The sequence below is a fragment of the Mauremys reevesii genome, linkage group 19, assembly GCF_016161935.1.
Source record: "Mauremys reevesii isolate NIE-2019 linkage group 19, ASM1616193v1, whole genome shotgun sequence".
In the NCBI taxonomy this organism is placed as follows: Eukaryota; Metazoa; Chordata; order Testudines; family Geoemydidae; genus Mauremys; species Mauremys reevesii.
The window spans coordinates 22,105,797-22,121,269 of NC_052641.1; the positions used below are offsets into that span (position 1 = coordinate 22,105,797).

Consider the following 15,473-nt stretch of genomic DNA (forward strand, 5'->3'; position numbering starts at 1 on the left):
AAAACCCACCAGACACACACCTGGGCAAGAATTCTCTGTATTACTCAGAGCCTGCAACTGTGAAAATTTAAAATTGCTACTCTCAAAAATTGCTTAAGAATAAACAGACATTTATCCATCAGAATTAAAAAAAAATTAAAATCAAGTTCTGCTAAGCCTTCACATAGACAAGTCTGCATGAGAGACTGTAGCATTTGTGCCTGGAGATGTCCATGCCCATGCCCACACCCCCACTTTATAGCCTACAGGCTGCCTTGTTGTTGCCATGGGCCTGTACCTCATTTCTCTAGATCCACAACAGCAACTTTTCCTACTTTATTCTGTGGCCCTCCCTTTACAGGATGCATTAGTTGCTAGAGGTAGTTGAGTACCCACATTGAACGTGTAGGCTACTATTTTTCCAGCATCCTGCTCTAGAGAGGCAGGTGCTTTTCTGAGTATCTGTTGTGCCACAGACATGTTTTGTTTGTCTTAGTGCAGGGAACAGAAGTAATAGCCCCAGCTCCCGTGGGCTTCCATATGCTGTATTCAAGAGAACCCCGCTGTCGCAGGTGCTTACCTTTCTGCAAGGAGCTTGCTGCCTCAGTCTCGAGCTGTAGCTGATCTCCCTCTTGCTACAGTGTCGTCTAGTGTGTTCCCTTGTGATGGAATAACATGGCTTTCCAGCTAGACTAGAGAGTCCTCCCCAAACAACCAAAATCCATTCTGCAGCCACCTGAGGCAGAAGTGTGCAATAATCCTTCAACCCTTTGCGTGCTTAGCTTTCCCCCTCGATGCAGGACTCAGGTCAGAGTCAGCTTCTTCACCCTTCCACAACTAACAGCTTGATAGTCCTTTTCCCACCAGGGTCTCTCCTAGTCTCTCTAGGGGAGGCAGATGGAGCTGATGGTGTAACTTCCTCCCTCCCTTGGTCCAGCCTGGGGCCTCTAAACAAAGACAGGTGCTAACACCAGGCTTCAAACCCTCACCATTACTGTGGTCCCCAGGCCTCTTCCTTCACTGTTATAGCCTGTCCCTGTGGGACTTGTACAGCTTATCCTCCTTTGCTTCCCTCCTAGCTACCCCTCCCACTGTCTAGAGAGAACACCCCTCTCCTATGCTCTCTCAGCAACTCCAGCTCCCTGCCATTCTTTTTTGACTGAGCCACAGGCCACTTTATATAGAGTTACCCACTCTTACCCAGCATGCCTTGAAGCAGCCTACTATACCCAGGGTCCTTCTTGGGACTACATCTCCCAGAATTCCCATAAAGGCCAAGCACCAGGAATAGTGGCAGCTGCTCTTAAAGGGGCAAATGTGTTCTATTACACTCCTACTGAAGACTTCCTTGTTGTTTAGCTGGTAGCCCATTATGCACATGGATTGACTGGAGTGTATTTCAGATAAAAGCTTCCTAACTAGTTTTATGGTGACATTTTCATTTCTAAGCTGATTGCAGAAAATTTTTTTAGAAACCTGGAAGGTATCTCTGAAACCATTTGGAACAACTGCCTGGGCCATATCTCAGACTAAACCTAGAGCAGTTTATGCAGCTGCTGCTTTTGAGAGGTAGTTAAGATACCATCATATTGTCATAAGGCAAAGGGAATAGGCTTTTAATTAAACTTGCATCTGCAGAGCCTACACCCAGCCTTATATAGCTGCCATAGAGAACAAACTATTCCCAGCTCATAAATCATGATGGGGGAGGGGAAGGAAGTAGACTGCTTTTGTATACGACATCAGGAATCCACGATAAAATACAACCTTCTGTCTACCCTTTGGGGACATTTAATTATGGTATGACACTGGGTACAAGTGAAAAGCTGCCCCTGCTGCTTTCATGTCCACTGGTCACCTCACTGACTGTTTTCCTTTGTCTCTTAGCAGCACTTACACATTTCTATCCTAAAAAAAAACAACAACAACAAAACCCCCACAACCTTTTGGTGGAGAATAGTAACTGACATTCTTTTTAAACACTTAGGCTTGTAATTTTGAAATCATTGAGCCTAATTCTGCTCTTAGGTACACCGGTTTACTTCTGATCTTTTGCCACTGTAACAGAAAAGAACTTGGACCCTTTGCTGTAGCCACATTCTGTGGCCTAATTTTTCAAAAGTGACTAGTGATTTTTGGATGCCTTAATTTTTAGATCATGTTCAAAGAGGATGCTAAGTATGATTGATAACAGATGGATGGAGGCATCAGTAAATGAAATGTGTAATCGCTAAACAAGTGACCTTTTAATGCCTTCCTTGGATTGCTGAAAACTGGTTGGCTTCTCAAATGTGGGGGATGGAAATAGATATGTTAACATAGTTTTGCATGGGAGTCATGCTAGACTGGGGTTAGTTTAGAGCAGTGGTTCTTAACCTGGGGTGCACACAGCCCCTGGGGGTGCAAGATGCCCTTTCTGGGGGTGTCAGACATGCCAGATTTTTTTTAGAAGGTAAATAATTGAAAACACAAATTAAGCACAGGCACGTAAGTACAGCTACTTTGTTTCATCAAACCTATGTATTTATTAACATACATTTTTTAAGGATTACTGTAATATACAAACAGAAAATATCTAGGTTTAAGGGGTGCGAGAACATATTTTGAGAACCAAAGGGGTGCAGACTGCAGTCAAGGTTAAGAACCACTGGTTTAGAGGCTAATAAATGGAGCAGTTAAACAGATAAAAGTTAAATTGAACTGTTAATACCAAACCGAGTAAGAAAGAGCTCTTTAACTGGCAGTGCTACAAGGCAGGGTGCCTTTTTATTCTAAAGCAAAGTGGTTTTAACAGTACAATCATTTTATTACACCATGTACTAGCACTTGGATTCATTCAGTAAAATATTGCTGGATAAGATCTCTACAAGGACTTTTAGCTGGTTTGAAATAAAGTGGCTTTTTCAACAAATTATATTACTGGGTAGTAGAGACGTATAGAGATGAACTATCACAGCCTTCAAATTACATTACTGTGTAGAACAATCAGCCCTGCCTTAGATCTTTTTCTATCTGGGTATCTGAAAAAGTGTAATTGAGATGGCAACCAGAGAGGGAGCAAGCGCATTCGATTAACTCATTAATGAGAAGGTACCTTAATCCAAGTGACAATTGCACTGGGAGACTGTCCATGTTAAGCAGGTCTGACTGGTTGTTTAGCGAATGCCTCGGCTGTATTTCTGTGAAGCGGTGTGGCCCTTGCTTGTAGACCAGATCTGAGCTTACTAGCTGGTTTCTTCTGTAAGAATTGTTGCCCCAAGGCATGTTATCACCACAGCAACTTGACACAATCCAGAGACGGGAACAAAATAGAATGGTCCATAAAAAAACACACAAACTTAAGCCTGCCTCTATGGTGAGGTTTATAGAAATGAAGGGGGAATTTTCATTGTGGTTTTTTTTCCTGCACTCAACATGAAATTCTTGCTTCTCTAAATCAGCTATTAGTCTTAGTGCAAACTACTGCCTAGATACCCCCTCCCTTGCTGTCTGTTAAAGTCACATTGGCTCTTCTCCCTACACATGGGAAGTGCTAGTCCTGATGCTGTGGGGATGGGGACCTTTACGGATTAGTTACTGTTGTACTCTGTATGTCCGTGGTACCTTTGAGCCCCAGTCGTGGCTCACAACCCCGCTGTGCTAGGTGCTGTGCAAAGCCAGTCCCTGTCCCAGAGGTTGTGCTGGTTTCTGTTTAGGCTCCTATACCTCACCTGGCACCATGGCACCCGAGTCTCTTATACTTTACAGGGCCCTGTTAGTTCTGGGGGGTTCTCTGGGGCCACAAAACCGTCTGGTGGTTAACAAAATATGTGACTCGCCAACAAAGGCTTTGTTCCACACTTCCATTCTTCACTCGGCTTTCGCTCGGTACTAAATGAGGCCTGAAGGCAAATGGAATCCATGCTGCTTAACATAATCATCTGACAAGCTACTTCATGTTTTGACCAAATAACTCTGTGATAAATCTACACAATAAAAATTCTTAATGGATCCCTGGAGAAGGGGAATGCTTTGGCAGGGGAGCAGCGAGTCTTAAAAGGCTTTAAATTAGTTTTCTTCCTCTTCTGCTATGATTATTAGACACTCTAAATAGACTTTCCTTAGGCCAGCTGGGCTCTTTGGACTAATTGGCAACTGCTTGGCTGTTTTCAGAACACCTGAGTCACTTCCCCTCCCCGCTTTTCTCATTCCATCACCGTTGGTGACTAACTACCAGCCGCGTAGAGAACTGGGCTGACCCACATTGCAAACTGTGCCATAATCCTAGGGGATCTCTGTATCGTGCCCTGTCTGCAGGGCTGGGTATAAAATGCAGCCAGGGGACCAAGCTGAACTCTGTTGCTGGGCTTCCAGAGCTGCCAGCCAAGCCAGCTATGGCTTTGTTGTATTGTAGCTCTTGGCTTCAGGAGAAACCTTCTAAAAATAAACGTGTCTTTTTTTTTTGTCATGGGGTGAGAGAGCGGTGAGATTTGTAGGGCTAAATTGTACCCTCTGCATGCTCAGTGGAAGAAGCTCTGTAGTGGAGGAGGGGGTGTTGGGTAGCTGGGGACTTTTGCTCTGAGGTTGGGAACACCTCACCACAGCTAAGGGGCACTGGGCACGCCCTTCACTTCATGTTGCTGCCTCCGCCTGGCAGCACCAGTCTCAGGCTAGTCCCTGCAGCCCGGTTGTGAGGCACCACAGTCTTGTGGCAGGGAAGCACCCTGTAAAGTTAAGTATTCGTGGGTAACTGGACGTGCTGCCGTCACAGGCCATTAGCATCTTCAGCTTTGTCTCCCTGTAAGAAATGATAGTAGGAACTCTGGGCCAGATTTTTCAAGGTATTTAGGTGCCTAAAGATTCAGACAGGCAGGTTTGAAAATCCCACTAGGTGCTTACCTCCTACTAATGTCAATGGGAGTTGCTGGGTGCTTGAGGAGCTCTGCTTGAGGAGCTGGCAGCTAGCAGCAGTCCGGGGCAAAGGGAGCCAGCTATTTGCTAAAGGAAGGGCATTGTAATGCGGGCATTCCAGGGACTCCGGTAAAGCTGCCGAACTCCATCTGGCAGTGCTGAGAGCCAGTGGCCCAATCCGATCTGTTGCACCATCAATATCGAAAGATGTGCACACCCATGAGCATCTCCATCCTTTGCAATGCTGGGGGCCATGGCTAAGTTTGACTTTCCAGGCCTTCTAAGGTTGTGGTAAGTGTTCTCTCCAGTGGAAATACTCTTACGTAACGGATACAGCTTGACAGTGTTAAAAGCAGCTGAAGATGGTTCTCTTGCCTGGGAATAAATGAAATGGTTCTGTGTCAAGGTGCACCAGCCCTGATCTGACTGAGGCCAGGTGGGTGTTGGGTTTGTTTGTGAAGGCTGCTGGCTTAGGAATTGAACAGTTCAGCTGTACCCAGGGTTGGAGATAGCAAGGGGCACTCTGCCATGAAATCAGAGAATGAAGCACAGAGCCAAAGGGGCATGAAGCTCAGTGTGAACATTGTCATGTGTCAAGTGCCTCAGCGCCTCTGGTGACTTGCTGATTGTATCTGTCAGTTGAATGCTGGGTTATGACTGTAGATGGAGTCAGGCTCTTCAGTGCTAACCTGCTCTCCTCCGAGTTATCTCCACCAACCCTCTGCTTGGAGGCAGAGAGACAGATGCCTTCGCCTGGCTTCAAACCTCCCCCGGTGGCCTAGTTAGTCTTCATTGCATTCTGCATCGCAGGCTGAGTAATGTGTTTTGCTCGCAGTTGGAGCGCTGGGTGTGGACGCTTGGCAGTTTGCAGGCTGAAGCTCTGCCGCTTGGGGAACTTGAGTGACCTTGTTTTCTTGTTTCTGACCGTTGCTTTTTCTGTCTAACTATTTTCGTGCCTAAACGTCGCTACACTGCTCAGCTCCTGGGAGCTCAGCTCGATGCGTCTGGCAGCTAGCCAAGCCCTGGCTCCTCCCTCCTCTAGGGCTCCTGCCTTCAGATTTCATTTATTGAAATCAATTGTTTCCTTAGAGAAAAGAGCTTGAGAGTGGGAGAGGAGGGCACTGACCTTCTTGCCATGGCACCCCCCACGGAGACTGAGCCCAGACCGGCTTGTAGAGGGAAACTCCTTGAGTTAGCTGGGCCGTGTCGTATCTCACCCCCTTGTGCCAACTTCCTTGCCTCGCCACTTCCCCTTCCATACGGGGAAGAAATGTGCAACTTCCACTGTTCTGGGAGTGGGAAGCCCCCTGGGGCTTATATCTTCTCCTCCCGGGAGCTAATTAATGTCAGATTAATTGTGTTAAACCACTCTAGCCAAACACAGCTCTTTCCAGAATGTAACGCAGGCTGGTTATCCGTCCCGCCCAACCAGCGCTTCCGATGGCTGCGGTACTTTGTTCCTCCACTTCTCCCCACTTGTAGATGCAAGTAACAAATACTGCTCTGGGGGGAAGGGACGTGGGGAGGCGGTAGCTGAATGGAACTTAATATGGGAGGTAGGAGGGGCTGAACAAAAGCCTAGAAACATAGGATGAGCGTATCTCAAAGTGCAGATACTTCTCAGAAAGTCTGAAGTCTGCAAAATGGGGATGGGGGAGTCAGGAGTGCAGACTTGCAGACTTTAGCAGTTTGTAAACACAGGCCTGAATCGGATTTTGCTTACACCAGCATGAGACCCGAATCAAGGCCATATGGCATTGCCCTCTGTTAGGATGGGCGAGTGTTTCTATCCGTAAACATTTTGCCCTTCCAGCCCTTTGGCAGTGTATCATGTATGCCGAGAAAGAGGTGCTTCTCTCTCTTGCAGAGGGTCTCTCCTGTCTGTGTGCTGCTGGCTAAGGGTTCTTGTTCCGTACGCACAGCATGCTGGCAGAGCAGTGACAGACATGCTGCTGGAGTCCCTGGGCCGACAGCATTTGTTTCTGGAGATTGTTCTGTCGTGCGCTCTCAGGGTTCCTGAGTCCACATGGGAACATGGCCCCTACAGGCCTAAAACCTGGCAAGCTCCATGCTGTCATATTTCACGTCTTGCCTCCTCTGCTCTCTACTGTCATTGCAATGGGATTTCTGGTGGGGGTGGGTGATGTCTGTGATAAACTGGTCCTAGGATGAGATCATAGTAGAACTTACAGCTCAGGAACAGGCACCTGTGAAAGAAGGACTTAGGCTCCTTATGCGGTATTGCCCCAAAACGTCTTTCATATTCCACTCTCTGGTGAAAGCATCAAGGGTCACATCATCTTCAGAGACAGGATTCTCTTCCCACAAGCATAGCAAAGCAGAGAGAAGCCACAGACCTGCCGACTGCTAATGCAGAAATTCATCCCAACTACAGATGAAAACCGTGAGATGTCCATGCCTGCATGACTTCATCTAGCACCCAGCCTGCACAAGGCACTTCAGAGCAAATAAAGAGCCATGCCATGCCCTTGCCCTGAAGAGCTTCAAAAAGAAGTGGGGTTGTTCTTAGGGTGGTAGGAGCATCTCCAGCGTGAGCTGAGCCTTGCAAACAAGCCAGGCTCTGCTTTTTCTTTGGGTAAATAGCTTTGCTCCTAGTGGATCTGGGATTGGAAATACTCAGCACAGACCTTCTCCAACACACTGAATTCACATGCTGCAAGGAGGAGGTTGCAGCGGTGTGGGGGTGGTGCTGGCAGCCTGGGCCCTCAGCCCATGAAGGAGGGACACCACAGCCAGAGTCAGGCCCTTTTATCTTAGGGCTTCAGCTTTCTTTGTTCACAATGAAGCCATTCCACACACAAGCCCAGTCATTCCCCCTGCCCAGGGTCTTCCGTTCCCACTGTACCAGCCACTTGTCTGAGAGACGCCACCTGCTCCCTGTATCTCTCCACATCAGCTGAGCTCTTTCAGCCTTGAATAGGAATCAGGGCTCATTAGGCAATCACCTGAACCCTTCCCAGCTGGATCTGATGAGCACCTCTAACAGGCCTGTTCTGAAAGGGGCTCTGCATAACCACAGGGCTGGCTGGCCCCAGGTCCCCTGACCTCCCGGTTACATAGGGACCTCCAAGCATCCTAGAAGTTAGATCTGGGAAAGAACTCTTAGATGATGCAATGTGTTTCCCTGTGAAAGCAGGGTGTAGTCCCACGGCAGCTAAGCTCCTGATCTGATCAGAAAGGCCACGGCCCCTCAGGCTTGCACATTCTTTAGTGTCACTCTCCATCTCGCGCCTTTTGCAACAACAGACACATTGGCCTCCTGGCACCTGGGTCGGATGGAGTCTGCCGTGTAGCCCGGTGACTCTGCGTACCTCTGACCTGTCACACTCAGTCCTGCCTGGAGAGCACAAGCTCAGAGCTTCCTCTCTGGCTGCTCTGGTTTGCCAGAGGAATAAAAGTTGTGAGTTCTCATTTTGAATATATGGCCTAAAATAGCACCATTACATAAATGTACAGGGAAGTGCTGCATTATTTAGTGTCCTGAAATCCCAGCGCCCGCCCTCCCTCAGAACCAGGAATTCTCACTGTGTCTGGGTCAGTGTGCTCATTAAATACCCCCGAGCGTAATGAGCTCGGCCTCAGCCACCCTCCACTCATATGCTGCTGCTCTCGCACTCCCTGAAAGCATCCAGATAGGAGCAGACATGGCAGGGCTCTGCCCACTCCCACATTAATACCAACTGCTTAAAGTCTAAATAATGACACGCCTCTCTGCAGGATCAGTGACATGAACGTTCCCGTGAAGAGCCAGAGAAGAATTAAAAACATCTCTTAATTTATATTCTGTCTTTCCAAACAAGTCCTACCATGTACAAGCAATAAACTCTGTCTCCCTCAGGGCTAGGGATGACACAGTCCCATTAATCACCACTGTGTCCTTCCCTCCCACCTCCCTTTCCCCTGTGCAAGCCACAGATCCTCTCTGCTGCCAGAGGAAGTAGCTGCCAAGCATAGCCATTGTACTGGCCAGTGAGGAATTCAGCCAGGAGCCTCCCTGAGGCTCACACATCTTGCCCAGTGTGACGCCCTGTGGCTGGGCTTGTAGGGCACAATGTGAGAGGGCAGAGGAACTGACTGGACAGAGAGAGCGTTGGAAGGAGTAACAGGAACCCGGGGCCGGCAGCACTGTACAAACACACAGCGTAGGACGGTCTGGGCCCAAAGAGCTAACGCTGTGAACAGACAAGACCGAGGGTTATCCTCACTCTTCAGATGGGGAACTGAGCCCCAGAGAGATCCGGGGACTTGCCCAAGGACACCCAGGGAGGCTAGAGCCCCCGACTCATAACACAGTGCCCTAACCACAAGCCCATCCTCCTCCCACGTGTGCCAGTGCTGAGCGTGGCCCGGTTGCCTGAGCTTTGCCATGGAGCCGTCCCATCCTGTGGGAGGGGAATCGGGCGTATTTGTATCGTTTAGGCTTTTGTTGTTTGAACATTTAGGGTTAAAGTTGCAAGAGCGTCAAACCCGACATCTTGCCATTTGTGCAATGCGTGGTGCCAAAGGAGACACCGCAGGCCGAAAGGGTAGTGAGAGCGTGAAGTGCCCCGTGTCCAGAAAGCGGCACAGGGATGAGCCGTCCTCCCTGCCTGGACACCGCTGTTCACAGAGAAACACCGGGACAGGCTGGCATCCCAGCCTACAAATGGCAGCATCCGTTCAAGGGGCTGGGTCAGGTGAACCTGATCTGCTTCTCCTCAGATTAGCATCTCTTGCCGTGTCTTTAGAGGGTATCAGCTCTTTGAGACAGGGACGGTCTCCACTTATGTGTGTGCACTAGAGTGGGGCCCGGATCCCTGACTGGGGCCTCGAGCCACAACCTCAGTACAAGTACTAATGAATGCTCCTGGCTGTCCCCGTCCACCGTGCAGCCTCTGAACAGCTCTCCTGGGGCATGAGTCCACACAGACCGCATGGGTCTCCACTCGCTGAAAACAGCAGGCCTTGTGAATCCACGGGAAAAGCGGGTGCAGTATATAAATCTGGAACAGCTTGGTACTCAGACCGTAATGACAGCCAGCCAGGTCTGGTGTTTGACCGATGGGGCACAGGGCAAGAGACTGAAAGTCTAATTCCAGTAGAGCGAGAGCAAAGTGGTGTTTCCAAACTCCAGTCCTTCAGCGCTCTCCGCCTGTCTGGAACGTAGAGATGGCTGCACACAGGAGAAGCTGCTGAGTTCACATGTTTGGCCGAGAACTAGCCTGTTCTGCTTTGATGCAGAAGAGGCCAAGTGATCCACATGCTGCTCAGGCACCACAGGACAATCTATGAGATGCCAGCTAATGCCGCCTTTGCAGCCCTGCTCTCCAACCCACCCAACGTGCATGCACGGGGTAGGGTGAGTATCGACGTTGTAGCAGCCTCACCAAGCTCCCTGCACTCTCCCCCCAATACTCGTCTCTCGTCGCCAGCCCTATCCTGGCGAAAGGTCCCATGCGGACGGCCCTGGAGCACGAAGGCCTCTCTTCATCCCCTGAGCAGGCACAGCGCTGAGCGCAGGAGGGCAGCTTCCCCACCACAGGCCTCCCTCCTGACTGGGTCAGGGTGCTCTTTTGTGGGCAGAGGGTAGTTGAGTCTCTATGAGCCCGTCACACCGTGGCCATCTCAGCTGGGAAGCCAGGAAAGGGGTGGTTCTGGGATAGGCACGTGTCCACTGAGAACTAGACATAGCCCAGATTCATTCACCGGCCACTGGAAGGTAACTTTCGGGCCCTGGGCTGGATTGACCTGGGGCTCTAGAGGTGACGGGCTCATTGGCTTTCACCCCCTGCCTTCGGCCTGGCTGTCCCCAGCGAGAGGAAAGGCAGCCAGGAAAGGTGCCCTTGTTCCCTTTCAGTGAGTGAATGGCGCTGGGCTGCCCTGGTGAATTGGGCCTGGCCCACCCCAGCAACAGAGCAACTGGGTGTGGGAAAGCTCCCTGTTAAACCTGGGCAGGCCAGGGGGTTCCTGGAGTGACAGTCACATAATGGTGCCTTTGTTGGAGAAGCCCCAAAGGGCAGATGATGTCACCTTGCACTGGGCTGTGCGGCCACTTGGGTCGCTGGGGAAGAGAGCTGCTGAATCTCTTTGGCAACGAGGCAGCCAGGAAAAGGCTGCTTTTATCCCGTCCCTTTCTAACGCGGGTGAAGGGGTTTTGTTCCCGAACAGCACATGTGTTAGGACTGGAAACCTCCAATCAGAGCTGTCGCCCCCACCCCCTTGTGTGCCCTTGGCCGCTCCCTGCACTGGGAGCACCCACTTCCCATGTCCTTTGGACCGACACGGAGCAAGCGTTTGGGCTCCAGCCACACCTTTTGCCTTCGTTATCCCCCCTTCCAGGTGGACGGGGTTGGCGGCAGTGGAGGCCATCTGCGTGAAACACCCAGAGGGCAGGAGTTTTCTTAACACCAAATCTACTAAAGACAGAGCACCAGATCAAAAGAAAGAGTTTGCTAGGGTGACCAGACAGCAAATGTGAAAAATCGGGACAGGGGGTGGGGGATAATAGGCGCCTATATAAGAAAAAGACCCAAAAATCGGGACTGTCCCTATAAAATTGGGACATCTGGTCACCCTAGAGTTAGCACTGTGTGCCCATCCGAATGCTCTTCATAGCCCAGACAGGCAGGTCCCCTCGGCCTCGTTACAGAGAAGAAAGGAGGTTCTCGTGTGCCTGGAAATAGTTCTCTTTCCTGACCCCCTAGGTCAGACTGACCCCCACCACCCTGCTGCAACCAGAGAGCTCATCACCGTGCGCCTCGCTATTAACCCCCTCAGTCCAGGGCAGGACCTCCTCCTGTTTGCCTACAGTGTTTGCCTTTTCCAGGAGACTGTCGAGGGAGGGGGAAGAAAGTTCTTTAAAGGAGAAATAATTGTTGCTTTCAGATGCTTAAAGACTGAACTCAAGCACAGGCTGTCGCAGTTCATCTGGCCTGGCTATCTCGTTTCTTCAGCCCCCTTTTTAAAAATCCTCTATCAGTTTTCCCTTGCCATGAAATGTAAATGATTGACAATCCCCAACCCCCCCTCTCCCAGGAGCATCAGGTAAACCTTTACTAACAGCCTGAACTCCACCCCAGGGGAGTGGATCTAGGGGGATGCTCACTTACATTTCTCCTGCTTTTAATTTAATCTCAAATATCTGACCCACTGGCTTTTCCTCCCTCCCTCCCTGTAAGGAGCAGCTGAGCCTCTCTCCAAATTGGTCTGAGGCTTCGCATGGGCTCTTAGGTAGGGCACACATCAATTGAGATGCCATGCCATGCAGCCCTGATTACCCCAGGGGGCTGGGCATTGGACATCACCGGGAATCGTTAATGTAATTAAATGACAGACATTGGAGGATGGGACTCTTCTGGGGAATAGCAAGTTTGCACACGCTTTACAAGAGAGCAGTGTGATCCTAAACACATGAGCAGGAGCCAGGAACTCCCAACTCCTAGTCCCAGTTCTGTCATGACTTGCTAAGTGGGCCCTTGGCAAGCCACTGTGTTGTGGTTTCCAAAACCGTAAAATGGGGTAATGTTTCCCTGTCTCAAAGAAGTGCTGCGAGGATCCGTGTTTGCAAATGACGGAAAACCTCTGTTTCAGCAGGAAGTATTTGGCTCGCTCAGTCACTTTCCGGTTGCTTTTAGATTCTGAGGTGGTGTGTGTGAGAAAACAGGAGATGCTTAGGATCTTGGAGGGATTCTGCTGAGCTGTGCAGAGCAGGCCCCTTTCCTGCAGGGAAGGTGGTTGCAGCGCAGTGTTCCTGTGGGATCTGTTTTCAGACCTAAAGCCTCACTTAGGCACTAGCCAATGGGAAGGCTTTGGCAGTAACACGGGACGATGTTTTCTGGAATGGATTTTGGAGGTTCCTTTCGATATTTGGGCTGAAACCAGCTGGCAGTGCAGTTTCAGCAGCAAAGCTGGTGAAAGGAGGGTGTGTATTCTGGAAAGCCCTGGTCCACAATTTGATCTCCTGTTGTCCACAAACTGTGCTTAGTTGTGGCTTCCAGAATTGTATAGCGAGAGTGGGGGTCAGTCTGTTCTGCAATGCAGGAGAATTTTGCAAAACTCTGGGAGCTGTATTCTGGCTTCACACAACAGCAGCACATGTGCAGCCCATCAGGAGGCTGATTTGTCTCTGAGGCCAAAATATGAATTAACAGGAAGCGGCCAGGGTGGATTTCACCCCAAATGTGCCCAACGTACCTACTATAGCTGCTGGCAGAAGCTTTCCTGTCCCCTGCAAAATGCCCCTAAGGGAGACAGAAAATCCCTGTGACTCTGCGAGGATCTGAAGTATGGCAAAAGGCTGAATTAAGAGGAGCTTGTACTGAGCTGTTGCTTCCTTTTACAGGCAACTTTCAAGTAGCTGGTCTCAGAGCTGCATTTACAAGCTGAGCACATGAACCGCCTATGCCTGGCGAACATGACCTGCTCATTTAAGGGTCACTGGGCTCAGGGCCAAGGAAACCTGAGGGTCAGATCAATTAGAAACAAAATGTTGCTGGGAATGCCAAGCTGGAGGCTTTAGGAAAGGCAAAATGTTCTACCGGCTTAATCCCAGGATTTTGCAACGCTGGACCCCTCAAAGTGAATCAGGCAAGCCCAGTCTGCAGTGTTGCTTGCAGCTTTGGGTTCAGCGGGTATTGGCTTGAACCAAAACACTCCAGGCCAGTAATCATTAATGTAACTCTCCAATGCTCCAAGGTGATTATACATGCTGCAAGCCAGTCTCCTCCTCGCCTATGTTTCCATGCAATGGGATATCCCTTTGGCCATAATAAACACAAGCTGTGCAGGATTGGATGGCTTGTGAGCGAGTAACGGGCTGCAAAGGCTCTCACTTCTCTCACCTGCTCAGATACCCATGTGTATCAGTTCATAACCCATGTGAAAAGAGCTGGTGCTCGCAGTCCAGTTCCTTGTGGGCAGACATCTGCAAAGAGACTCTGCTCAGCACCTTGGTGACGGGCTTGGCAGTGAGGCTACGGGTGGAGGGCTGGCTGCTGGCTCGAGCAAGGGACTGGAACTCAGGTTTCCTGGGTTCCCTTCCCAGCTGTTTATCTGTCTTGCTGTTACTTCCACTTACCAGCTCTGGATCTGTCTATGCTTCTATTTCCCCATCTCTCAAAGGGGGAAACCGCTGCCTACCTCACAGAAGCATTGTGAAGCCGCCTATTTAAAGAGCTCTGAGACCCGGGGGTGACATGGGCCAGAGAATTTCTGGGCTCGGAGTCCAGATTCCCTCTCACTCCTGAGGCAGTGTCTGCGCTCAGGCTTCCACACCATTGCTCTAACACACACTACAGCTGCTCCCCTAGTGTTAGCATCGGCAGGGTTCTGGCTCTGGCCAGCTCTAGGTGACACAGGTCAAAATGCCCCTCCTGATACTAGCAGCAGTGGGAAAGCTGGAGACGCCAAGGCCCCAGACCGAGTCCCAGCAGACCAGGGCTGTGGTGGGTGAAGCTTCCGCCCATGCTGGGCTTGTTCTGGGCATAAACATGAGGCTTTTTAGTGGGTCCAAGCCTAGCTGTGAATTTTGGTTGGAAGTGGAATCCCCGGTAAAGGGGCTGGAGATACGGCACATGGGGATTCCACGCCTGACCCAGAAACCGAGCCGCCTGCCCACACAACTTATTTCCAGGAGCGGACTGCACAGAGCAAAAGGCTGTTTGTAAGACCGGCTGCTTCCACTGAACTAGCAAGAAGTGAAGAGGAATTACAAACCTTCCTTAAGGGGGCAAGAGGCTCCTCTTTGTTCTCCCCATATGGGGCCTAAGGATTTGGAGGTGCTTTGTAATAATTTGTTAATACTGTATGTTGTCTGTTTATTGGGATGTTTATGCTAGATGGGGTTAACTCAACAGAGGGCTGGCTGGGAAAACAGGCAGGCAGGAAAAGAATGGTTCATGATAGTCACCTCTCAGCAAACACTGAGGAGTTGTTAAGGGACAATGCCAGAACTATTAGCTTTGATAGTTTTACCTCCTCTCCAGCCAGCTTACAGAACTAGTTCTGGCCAGGACAGGAAAAGGCCTGGAACGTGGAGGAACAAAGGAACTGTGGCAGGATTTATGGGGTCCCTCTGAAGAAAGGTTGAGTACTCATGGGGAATGAGACTGAGATCCAGTGCCCCATTGGGGTGCTCTGGAGAAGCTAGGCTTGATTAGATCGCCCTCACAGGCTGGTAGGCCTTCAGGGAAGACAGACATGCATGGTTGGGGAAAGCTGGCTGATCACGGTATTTGTCATTAGTCATAGATGGCTGACGCAGAGAACCCTAGGTGTCCGAACCCAGTCAGCCCTGCAGGGTAAGCACTGTGGATACCTGGGGCCCGGTGTGAGAACGGGAGGATTGCGAAATTCCACCCCAAGCGCGGTAAAGGCATAAGGCCTGACGCCCGGCTGGTGCCTTCTGAGAGGCCTGCGAGGGGACAGAGGGCAGCCAGGGGGGCAGTTATCCAGGCAAAGCAGGGGTAGGTCTGCCAGAAAGCTTTGGGTGGGGAATGAACTCCAGGCTCGGTGATAAGTCAGATGGTGGAATGGACCAACTTAAATTAGAAAAAAAGCGTATTCAGGATATTTTGCCAACCTCGTCCAGTGTATTCCCTGCTCGT

The 15,473-nt window shown here is 50.2% G+C and overlaps 1 protein-coding gene and 1 long non-coding RNA gene across 2 annotated transcripts in view; one reads left to right on the forward strand and one right to left on the reverse strand.

Moving 5' to 3' along the window:
* The window catches only part of LOC120386641, a 34,576-nt gene extending 33,394 nt beyond the window's left edge, over positions 1-1,182 (reverse strand). The window contains exon 1 of the long non-coding RNA XR_005589831.1: positions 560-1,182. This is a non-coding gene — a long non-coding RNA (uncharacterized LOC120386641). The remainder of the gene's footprint in view (positions 1-559) is intronic.
* LOC120386640 (carboxyl-terminal PDZ ligand of neuronal nitric oxide synthase protein-like) overlaps positions 1-15,473 on the forward strand; it is a 60,730-nt gene that overhangs the window by 21,016 nt on the left and 24,241 nt on the right. The window lies entirely within an intron of this gene.